The following is an 11226-nucleotide window of genomic DNA, read 5'->3' as shown; positions in this document are numbered from 1 at the left end:
ATCATTCTGGGTCTGCTGGGGGCGGGGCTGAGCCCAGCCCCTCCCCTCCGTGCCAGCATTTCATTAAGCTGGCAGGCTGGGCTTTGACATTTTTCAGTCTTGAATTTGGCTTCAGTGCACGACTGTTCAATCTGTAAGACTTGATTTCTATTCGAGGGAGGGGTAATGAATTGGTTGGTAATGGATCTGCCCCTTGGAGGTGGCTTCCGCTGCCTGGAGCTTTGTGGAGGATGGGATCACTGTAGCAGCTTCGGGCAACCTGTAAATAGTTCCCGAGCTCCTGGTGCCACACGAGGTGCCTGGCGCTGCAGCGAAGGGAACACACCACGTGCATCCCTGTCCCCCTGGAAAAAGTTATAGTTCAGCAGGGATTAAATGAATGACATGTGTGAATGATTGCAAGCATCACGCGGATGTGTTTCAGCATCATACAACACGGCTCCAGGCCTGGCCTGCGGGTCGTGGGCGGCTTTCCCCCAGAAGGAAGAGCAGGTGAGAGGCCCTGGATAGGGGAGAGCCTTCTGCTTCCTGTGAGGTCTGGGAGTCCATGTGGTGGTACGTGGACCGAGGGGGCAAGAGAGGCTGCCAACCCAGAGAGGAGCAGGCCAAGAGGGATTTGAGTTCAAGGATTCGGGGTTTGAGTTGGGCCTCCCCTGCTGTGGAAACCCAATCTGACAGCCCTTTAAGAGCTGACCGGGCCTGGGCTCAAACGGAAGCCTCTGGTTTAGGGCAACCAGCAGAGTTAGAAATGAATGCCCTGGTGTCATGATTTATTATAGCAGCCAAGGCCTGGGATGAAGACTGGTTTCCTCCCAAGCATGGAGCCCCCTCCTGTCCCTGGGAAGCCCCAGACCCACCCTGCAGCCTCCCAGGGAGCAGGTCCACAGACTCCCAAGGACAGGAAGCTGCCTGGGTGGGGTGCGTGCTCTCTGGTCGCCTGGAACCAGCCTGGGGGCTCCAGAGTCAGACAGATGGGGGATGACCTGGGGCTCTGCCACCAACTAGCTGTAGGACCTAGCAAGTCACTTGGTGTCTCTGGGCCTAGTCTTTTTTGTTTTTCCTCTCGTAACACAGGAATACTAGTGTCCACCTTCCAAGGGCTATTGTGAAGTCAAAGAGATGATGTCTCACTGATGTAAAATGCTGAGCAGGGTCCCTGCTACGTAGCGAGCCTTCAAGCTTCTGGGTTAGGAACTGGTCTGTTTAACAAATGAGGCAAAGACCTCTCTCCCTCTGAGTGACTCTTTCAGAAGCACCCACCAGCCCCCCGAAGTCTGGCCATACCTCGCTGGTGAGAAGCCAGACACCAGGAATCCTTAGTCTGGGGTTCCTTGTGGATTCCTGGCACTTCTCTTCCAGAATGTTCCACTCAGACCATGCAGCCACAGAGGAGGATGTCCCAGACTGTGTCACATCCCACCTTCTTGGGTGTGGCCATGATGACCTGTGCGGCCCTGTCCTGAACTCGGACAGAAGCACATGAAGTTGGGTGCAGAACGCATGGAGAGTGAGCAGTGTACTGTGGTCTCTCTGTGTTCTAGCTTATTGATACCATGTAACCAACCTTCCAGCGAAGTCATGATATCATGCCCACTTTACAGATGAGGAAGCTGAGGCTCAGTGGGGTGAAATCCAGAAGAGGTGAGGCCCAAATCCCAAGAAGTCCCTGGGGCCTCCAGACTCAGATGTTGCAGACCACAGGGACTGGGATGTGCCCACTCAGCTTTCCGGCAGGGCATTCCCCCCACTCTTCCTGGGTGGGGCCCATGATCCAGGCTGACCTCAGGAGGGGAGGAGGAGCCCAGCCCAGAGAGGGGCTATTAATATCCAGAGGCCTGTGTCAGCATCTTGGCCTGGCTAGAGCTGCCGGCAGGTTCCCAGGGCTACAATGGGCTCCATGCCGGGGAGGGCCATGGAGTCCAGCTGGACTTTGGCCCAGGAGTGGTGGAAAGTGGGCTTTGGATTGGGTCAACCCTGGGTTCAAACCCCAGCTCAGCTTCCTCTACTTTACTGACCACAGGCACGTCCTGCCAGTACTCCTGGCCTCTCTTTCTGCCTCAGGGGGCTCACTCAGACTGAGACCTGCCCCTCCATCTGTAAGCTGGGGTGACCCAGTTCACCTTCTCAGGCAACTGAGAAGCAGGCCCCATCCCTTTATGAGCTCCTACCACAGGCTACACTGTCCCATTTCTGAGCATCTTAGAATTCATTCATCCATTGAATTGATGCTTTCATTGATCTCTTCCTGCTTATAGTTCTGTATAGTTGGGGAGATAGTATATACAGCTGTGAAATAACTAGCCAGTTTCCAAAACAGTATATTTTTACCAATAGCCTTATTTTTTCTTATCATCAAATGTTACAGTCTTACAGCAATAAATTCAATGAATACAGATGATATAATACAGGTGTAACCCTGGACTTCCTTGGTGGTCCTGTGGTTTAGACTCTGTGCTTCCACTGCAGGGGGTACAGGTTCCATCCCTAGTCAGGGCACTAAGATCCTACACAATGCATGTTGCTGCAAAAAAAAAAAAAAAAAATGTAATTCTATTGCCTGGGTGCCACGACTGTTAACATGAGAACCGTCAGGTTACAAAGGAATTCGCACTTCTCATTTCCAATTATTTAAATGTTTTATGACAACCAAGTATTACTTTAACAATCAGAAAGAATATCTATTAAACTGTATCTATGTATAGCAAATACAGAGATAAACAAATATGCATTTAAAGTATGACTGTATTTATATATCCTTTTAACCTCTCCCATTTCATGTAACAATATGGACCTGGCAATGTCTCCATGACAACCCATCAGTCTTCAACGACTGTTTGGTATTTTTTCATGTGGCTGGGCCAAACTTTGTAGAAGCAATTCTCTGTTTTTAGACATGTAGATTGTTTCTATTTTGTGACTGTTCAAAACTATTAAGTATTAGGCGGCATAGCCATCCTTACACACACACCCCTGTGCACTGAGGCAGAATATAAACAAGTGGCTATAGCAGCGAGTACCAGATAAAACGGTGTGTTTGGAGGCAACCCCGTGAGATCTGATGGGTCAGCCTAAGCCACCTACTGCAGTGCCCAGACCCAGAAAACCAGGACAGGGTCAGAGACACTTCTAGCCAACATGGCAAGTCTAACCACACTCTTCTAGAGCCGAGGAAGAAAAGGCTAGAGTGGTGACATCACCTATAAGGCCACAGAGCTGATCAAGCAAGACCAGAGTTAAGATGTGGGCTGGCTGATCCCTATAACTCTGAGCCAGAAGGCTGTCTTCCCAGCCATGAATTTTTCCGTTTCCTGCAGTTTTTCTGTTCCCTACCCACTTGGCCTCATTTGTCACTCACTCATTCACTCTCTCCCTCTTGGAACATTTAATTTTTTTTTTTTTTTCTGACTTTGTGGCAGGAGGGATCTTAGTTCCCTGACTAGGGATTGAACCTGTGCCCCCTGCACTGGAAGCATGGTGTCTTAACCACTGGACCACCAGAGAAGCCCCTGGAACACTTTTTGGGGTCTGCTATGTGTCAGGCTCCCCTCCCCACGCAAGACCAATGAGTAGGACAAAGGTGGCCGCATGCCTGCAGACCCCTGGCCTCTCTGAACCATCGCCTCACCTGGCCCTTTGTCCATATAACTTCTCTCTTCTAGCACTGTCCGTTACTGAGAGAGGAGTGTGTGGTGTGCAATGAAGTGTCTCAGGACTCAGCCTAAAGTCCTTGCCCCAACTGCCTGGCTACACTGCCTGTCACTTGAAGGCAGGAGAGATTTTCTGGCAACATCCTGGGGTCTAGAGCTGTTTATACATCATAGACGCTTGTTATTCATTGTCTTTAAATGTTTAAGATAGATCAACTGCTACTACTGAGCGTATTTATCATTAACTTGTACTTAACATTGCTCCTTGGCAGACTCAGAGCTAAACCCGTGTCTCAACTGTTGCCGCAGCTTCATAGGCTTTTAGTCCCCGAGGCACAAACGAGAACACCAGAGCTCAGAGGTGAACAGGTTCTCTCTGAATCATTGCGTGAGCCAGTGGGATGCCTTGGGGTTCAAACATCACCCCAATACCCCTTACCCTCTCCTGCCCTTTAATTCTCTCCTTGGTCAGTTTCCTTTCTAACACATCATACACTTACTTGCTCTGCATGGGTTTAGCACTTGTGTCCTCCTAGCAGAGTGAGAGCCCAGGAGGCAGGACCTGTTGTCTGTCTGTTCCTTTGGGGGCACAAGTTGTCCAGGGAGCCTGGAATCTAGGTGGTGTTATTGCTTAGTCGCTCAGTCGTGTCCAGCTCTTTGTGACCCCATGGATTGTAGCTTGCCAGGCTCCTCTGTCCATGGCATTTTCCAGGCAAGAATACTGCAGTGGGTTGCCATTTCCCTCTCCAAGGATCTTCCCGACCCAGGGATCAAACCCACGTCTCCTGAATTGGCAGGCAGATTCTTTAGCACTGAGCCACCTGGGAAGCCCATCTGGCACCTAGTAGGAGCTCAATAAACGTATATGGAATGACTGGCTGGCTGGGCTCTGATCTACAAATCTTGCTGTTAAAGATAGATGGCCAAGCGGAGGCGGGCTATTTGGGGGTGATGGCCCCAAAAAGAGGAGGGGAGGGGTGAGAAGCTCCACTCTGGGGAGAGGCAGAGCTGGCGGGGAGAGGAGGGAGAGGCAGCCTTGCGAAAAGCATCTTTCATCACCGCCTCCCCCAACCCCGCCAGCTCCCGCCCCGGATCGCTTTCTCAGTTCGCATTTCCAAGGCCGCTCCTGGGTTATTTCGGTCGGGAAACCTGATCCTTCTCTGGGTTTATTTTAGCACCTTGGAGAACTCCCAGTGCCGCACCCGATCCGAGGCCGCACCCAGCCTGCTGACCACGCCTCCGTCCCCGTCGCTCGCGGCGGCGGGGCGCGCGCGGGGGGCCGGGCCGAGCAAGCCTCGGAAGCGCGGCGTCCGCGTCCTCCCGCACATGCGGCGCGCGGGACGGTGATGCCCAACCCCGCCGCCGCGAGGATGCCCGGGCGGGGCAGGGGCGCCGGGGGGCGGTGCCAGGTGACCGGGTGGCAGGCACCCGTGCTCGCTGCCCGGGCCGCTGCCAGGACCCGGGCGCCGCTGCTCCCTCCTGCCGGGACGGGGTACGTTCGAGAGACCTGAGAAGGCGTTTGTTGCTCCGAACTGCGGCTCCGATGGCGAAGCCGGGGACGCGGACTGGCCCTTGCGCTCCAGGCTGGGAGAAGCAAGCCCTCCCCCGCCCTCCCTGCTCATCCCACAGGCTCATTAAGGATCCTCTCCAGCCCCAAAATAACATCCAGCACGCACATGTGCACAGACATGCACACTCACACACGCCCCTACAGCCCACCCACTCACACCCCAAACGTGCTCCCCCCTACACTCACTGTCACACACACATCCGCACAGACACACACTCTCACCCACAGACACAGGGGCTCACATCCACCCCCACGGACACGCATGAACACGCACCATCGTGCACACTCACACAGACATACACTCGCACAACCAGCAAACTGCCCTCTGCACTCACACACTCACATACATCGTCACAGAAGGCACACACCTCCATACACAATATACACACAATCTCATCTACACCCACACCACTTGTGGTCACTCACATGACTACACACCTCATACATGCACCCACATGGACACACGACGTACATACCCCCTCCCAGACACAAAAACGCACCCCACAGTTATACACAACTGTCACATATACAAACTCACACTGTCACACACACTTATTTACACACACAGTCACCCACACACTCTGCCTGACACACCATCACACCCCTCACACCCCTGGAACATGCATCCTTCACCCTCCCCTCCCCAAGCTCACTACTGGACACACACGTCAAAGCAACTTACTCATACACGTCCTAATTTATAGCAATCAATACTTACTCATAACTGTTTCAAGTATGAATTTGTACCTATTTATTATTCATGTTAATTAATACCTCTATTCATCATTCTTGGCATCTCTGGGGCCCACGGGAATGTGAGTGCTGAGGGGAGCAGGTCTGTTGTCTGTCTGGGCCCTGGCTGTGTTCCCCAGTGCCTTCTGAGCACCCAGCCCAGGTGTCCAGTCAATACAGGGGAGGGAATACACCGGCCTGAGATGGTGGGGAGGCCAGCTGATCAGACCTAGAAGAAATGTGTGCCTGAGCCTTTGGCTGGAAATATTTGCAGCCACCCTAGGCACCTGGCTTTATGCAAGGCCCCATGACGCACATTTGCCCCTGCAGAGAGAGTGAGGCTATCACGGACCTGGGGGCCAGGAGGCCTGGCTTCTAGTCCTAGAGCCCTCCCTGCGTGACCTTGCCGGGCCCGTGTCTTCCTCTATAGGGGAGGCTAGCTCAGAGCCTGCTCTGAGATCCCAGCTGTGCCGGCTTGGCCAGTCTGAGCCCACTCCCTGCAGAGGTGAGGTGTCTCAGTCATGCCAGGTGGGCCCTGTAGCCTCCTCACCTCTTGACATGTCCCCCTCCAGCCACCTGCCTGGCCCACCAACCCTGCCTGCCTGTCTCCCAGGTGGACATTTCAAGCCTCACCATTGGCCTCCTGTCTGGTCCCGAACAGTTAAGGATAGAACCCTGTCTCCCAGGGCAACAGAATTCCAGCACTTAACATTTCCATCTGCAAAACAAGGGCTTTCCCACCTGTGAAATGCCTTTCTGTTCTCATGATGACTGCACCCTTGAGGCTGAGAGCTCTTGGAGGACCAGCTGTGGCCTTGTGGATGGTGACTGCAGCCATGAAATTAAAAGACGCTTGCTCCTTGGAAGGAAATCTATGACAAACCTAGACAGTGTATTCAAAAGTAGACACATCACTTTGCCAACAAAGGTCAGTATAGTCAAAGCTATGATTTTTCCAGTAGTCATGCATGGATGTGAGAGTTGGACCATCAAGAAGGCTGAGCTCTGAAGTACTGATGCTTTCAAACTGTGGTGCTGAAGAAGACTCTTGAGAGTCCCTTGGACTGCAATGAGATCAAACAAGTCAATCCTAAAGGAAATCAACCCTGAATATTCATTGAAAGGACTGATGCTGAAGCTGAAGCTCCAATACTTTGGCCACCTGATATGAAGAGCTGACTCATTGGAAAAGACCCTGATGCTGGTCTGAAGATTGAAGGCAGGAGGAGAAGGGGACGACAGAGGATAAGATGGTTGGATGGCATCACTGACTCAATGGACATGAGTTTGAGCAAACTCTGGGAGGTAGTGGAGGACAGAGAAGGCTGACATGTTGCAGTCCATGGGATCACAAAGAGTCGGATGACTTAGCAGCTGAACACCGACAACTGCAGGGAATGCTGGTGAGAATGCCTGCTACATCGAATCCCCCAGCCTCCAGGTCTCAGAGCCATTGGGGGGTTCCATCCACTCCTCCTTCTTCATCAGGCCTCAGTATCCTCATATGTGGAATGGGCTGGTGATGGGACTGGCTCACAGGGTTGTCATGGAGAGCCATGAAGCTGATGCAGAGGCCCTGGCTCCAGTGATGTTCAGTGAGGAGACCCTGCATTCAGCTTTCCTGCAGACCTGGGAGGGCTTTGGACTCATTGACACTGTGTGTTAAAACCCATCTCAGGGAGTTCCCTGGTGGTTCAGAGGCTAGGATTCTGAGCTCCGCATGCAGGGGGCCTGGGTTTGATCCCTGGTCAGGGAACTGGCTCCCACATGCTGCAACTAAGGATCCTGAGTGCTGCAGCTGTGACCTGGCACAGCCAATGAATGTGTGTGTGTGTGTGTGTGTGTGTGTTTATATATATAAACCCAGCTAGGTGGGGTCAGGCTGTTTCTCTCTCTGATTTGCTGTGTGATTTTGGGTTTTCATGACCTCTCTGGGCCAGCGTGCTGCGAACTGAGGGACCTTGTCCTCCCACCAATGGCACTAAGAGCTCCCAAGTTGCCACGTTGGGGAGTTCACCATCCCCGAGGAGGAGTTGGGGTTGTGCCTCCTGACCTCTGCTCTTTCCCCTTCACCGGTGACATCAACACAGAGGAGTCTGGGGAGACTGAGGTCTGAGGGGGGCATGTGAGCATCCCCGTGGTGCTGGGCACATCACAAGCAGATGACCCCTCCCTCTTTTCTGCTGACGCCAGCTTTTCAGTCTTGTGTGGAGGCCTCATGGGCCCTCACATATGCTGAGACAGCCGTGGGTCTGTGCCCAACACCCACAGACTCCAGAAAACGCTGAGCAGGAAGCAGGGCTGCGCGGAGAGGCAGGAGGGCTGGAGGGCCCGAGAGCTAGGGAAGCCGCCAGACCTCAGAGGGCCTGTGGGGAGCCGGGGCAGGGGAGGCAGGTGTGGGCTGGCCCTTTCAGATCCTCCATCGCTCAAGGCGGGCCCCAGGGGTGTCCGTCCTTAGCTCAGAGCCTGGGAAAAAGGCCCCCAGACACCGCCTGTGCTCTCCCTCTGCAGAACTGGCCCTCGAACTAGCCCGAGACAAAATACAGCCTAGGAGGTGACATGGAAGAGGAGGCATCTCTGGGATTGAGGGTCAGGGGTTTTCTATTTTTTGCTCACCCCATGGGCACTCAAGCAGTCTTCTGGTAGGACTTACCAGACACAGGGTTTTCTAGCGTCACTTCCCCCTGGGCTCAGAGGGGGCTGGCCCCCAGGCAAGGGGGGCATGCCTAGAGGAGATAAGTGGGCTTTGAACTTGGCCAGATCTAGGTGGGCATGCAGACTCTGGAAAACCACGGTCACCTGACCCATGGGTCTCTCTGTCCAGCCCACCTCCTGGGGCCAAGGAGGTCGGAAGAGATAATATCTGCTCAGTGGTGTGGTGGGCTTCTCAGGTGATGCTAGTGGGAGAGAACCCACCTGCCAATGCAGGAGACATAAGAGATGTGAGTTTAATCCCTGGATTGGGATGAACCCCTGGAGAAGCAAACGGCAACCCACTCCAGTATTCTTGCCAGAAGAATCCCATGGACAGAGGAGCCTGGCGGGCTACAGTCCAGAGAGTCGCAAAGTGTTGGACGTGACTGAAGTGACTTAGCATGCACACATATGGACACATGGTGGACACCTTATCATCATCATCATGAACCCAGGCCAACCAAGCCCAGAACTACAGGGTGTAACGCCACTTCTAAGAGGCATCGAGGACACTCGACTCTTGGGAATCATCTCCGGGGGCCTGGCTGCTTAGTAGACACTTTAGGGTTCTGATGTCTGTTCTTTCACGTAGGATGAGCAAGAAGTGCAGGCTTCCCATGTGGCTCAGCTGGTAAAGAATCCGCCTGCAATGCAGGAGACCCAGGTTCCTTCCCTGGGTTGGGAAGATCCCCTGGAGAAAGGGACTGGGTATCCACTCCCGTATTCCAAGCACTGGAGCTGATGGTGTGGGCAGATGAGATGGACACCCCCAAAGTTAATATCTCTATATAAAGGGAACAGCATAGTAATTCACCCACCAGCTGAAGTGGGTGAAGGCTGAAGTGCATCCAGAAGGGCAGGATGTTCTGAGGAGGCCACGAGTTCACAGCAGGGAGAGGACACTGTGGGTTGAGGCTGGGAAAGCTTCTTCCCGGAAGTGGAAATTTACACGGGGTCCCTCAGAGCCCTGTGGGGTTCCTCCCTCCTGGCAGTAGGCAGATCCCAAGGGCCACCACACCTTGGTCTCAGTCAGCAGGACCAGGAATAAACCACTTACTAGCTGATCTGGAAAGGGATGACCCCTCATTAGGCTCAGGGCCCATGGCAGTCATCAGGACAAGGGCAGAGGTGCAGCTGGGCACGACGCAGTGGCCACCTCGACTGGCCATTTCCTGCCTGTGGCCCAAGCCGGTTGCTGGTATGAGATGGATCATTTGGCTGGCTGATCACCCCTCAAAGAGGACCTCAGAGTGGTGGGAACCCTCTGCTCCTCCAAATCCTGCCCTCACTGTTGTCAGGATGCTCTGGCTGGAACCACCTGCCCTGTGCCTTGTGGTGGGCAAAATCATGGCAGAAGGGCATGGCTCTAGTGTGGCTACCAGATTTTCTGATGTCACAAACCTCCTGGCCATTCCCCCTTTTCCTGGTGGCAGTTCCAAGGTGGGGAGTGGGGGTAGGTGGGTCCTGGTTCGAAGATGCTTAGAAAGGTTAACAGTGATCCCCTCTGTCCAGGGTCAAACCCCTCTAGGACCTCTTCTGCACGTAGACCTCCTGGTCTCAGCCGGGACACCCACCTGGGTGGGACTGGTGGGCAAGTCTTGGAAATCTCCCAGCTTTGGATTCCCTAGGCTCTGTGAAATACACACGATAAGCCTCCCATGGGGGCGCTGGCTGATGGTAAATGAAATGACTAGGCTTGTCCAGTGTTGATCACAGTTGGGGCCCAACAGGCCCTGACCACCTGTCGGGGTGCCTAGAGGCCCAGCACAGAGAACAACACAGGGACCTTTATCCCTTCTCCCCTCACCCCCAACCTCCCAGCCCTGGAGCCCTCCCCCAGAGTCCTGCGCTGTCTCAACCAGCCAGGCCAGGGCGACGCCCACCTCCCACCCCTCCGCCTGCCCTGATCCGGGGAAAGCCCACTGAGTTCAAAGGGCACGAGGAGCAGCCCACCTGGACCGGAGACAGAAGCCGAACTACACTACCCAGAATTCCCGGAGCTAGTCAAAAAGGAAATGTCGTTTCTGCAAGGAGAGGCTCGGCTCCCCCAGCAGCTGCAGAGACAGCGAGGGAGCAAGAGGGGGGCGAGGGGTGGGGGGAGAGGATCACCAGTGGGGAGGAGGGCTGTGTGCGGGGAGCGAGGGTGGAGAGCGGGGCGGGCGGCGAGGAGGAGGCGGCACCCGCTCGCCCGCCCGCCCGCCGCCCCCTGCGGACCTGCACCCCAGCGGGGCCGGCGAGCGGGCGGCAGTCCCTGCGTGCGCTGCGCTCCCGGCCGGCGGCTGCGGGCGGACGAGGGGCCAGGCCGGCGCAGGGGCTGAGTTTCTGCAAAGTTTGACCTGGTTGCCTTTCCGATGCTGCAGCAGAGCGAGGCAGCGCGGGGCGCGCCAGGCGGCTGCGGCGCGGCGGCGGGGCTGAGCGGCGACAGCACGCTCACGATGATCATAAAATAAAGCAGGCGAGCGGGGTGGGGGCGAGAGAGTCCCGAGCCTCACCCCTCCGCCCCCGGCCACCCCCGACCCCCGACCCCCACCCGCCGGGCAGCCCCGAGCTGGGAGGACTTGGGGGCTGGGGGGGCGTCCACGC

This window comes from Bubalus kerabau, chromosome 11, assembly GCF_029407905.1.
Source record: "Bubalus kerabau isolate K-KA32 ecotype Philippines breed swamp buffalo chromosome 11, PCC_UOA_SB_1v2, whole genome shotgun sequence".
In the NCBI taxonomy this organism is placed as follows: domain Eukaryota; kingdom Metazoa; phylum Chordata; class Mammalia; order Artiodactyla; family Bovidae; genus Bubalus; species Bubalus kerabau.
This window is presented reverse-complemented; position numbering follows the sequence as displayed.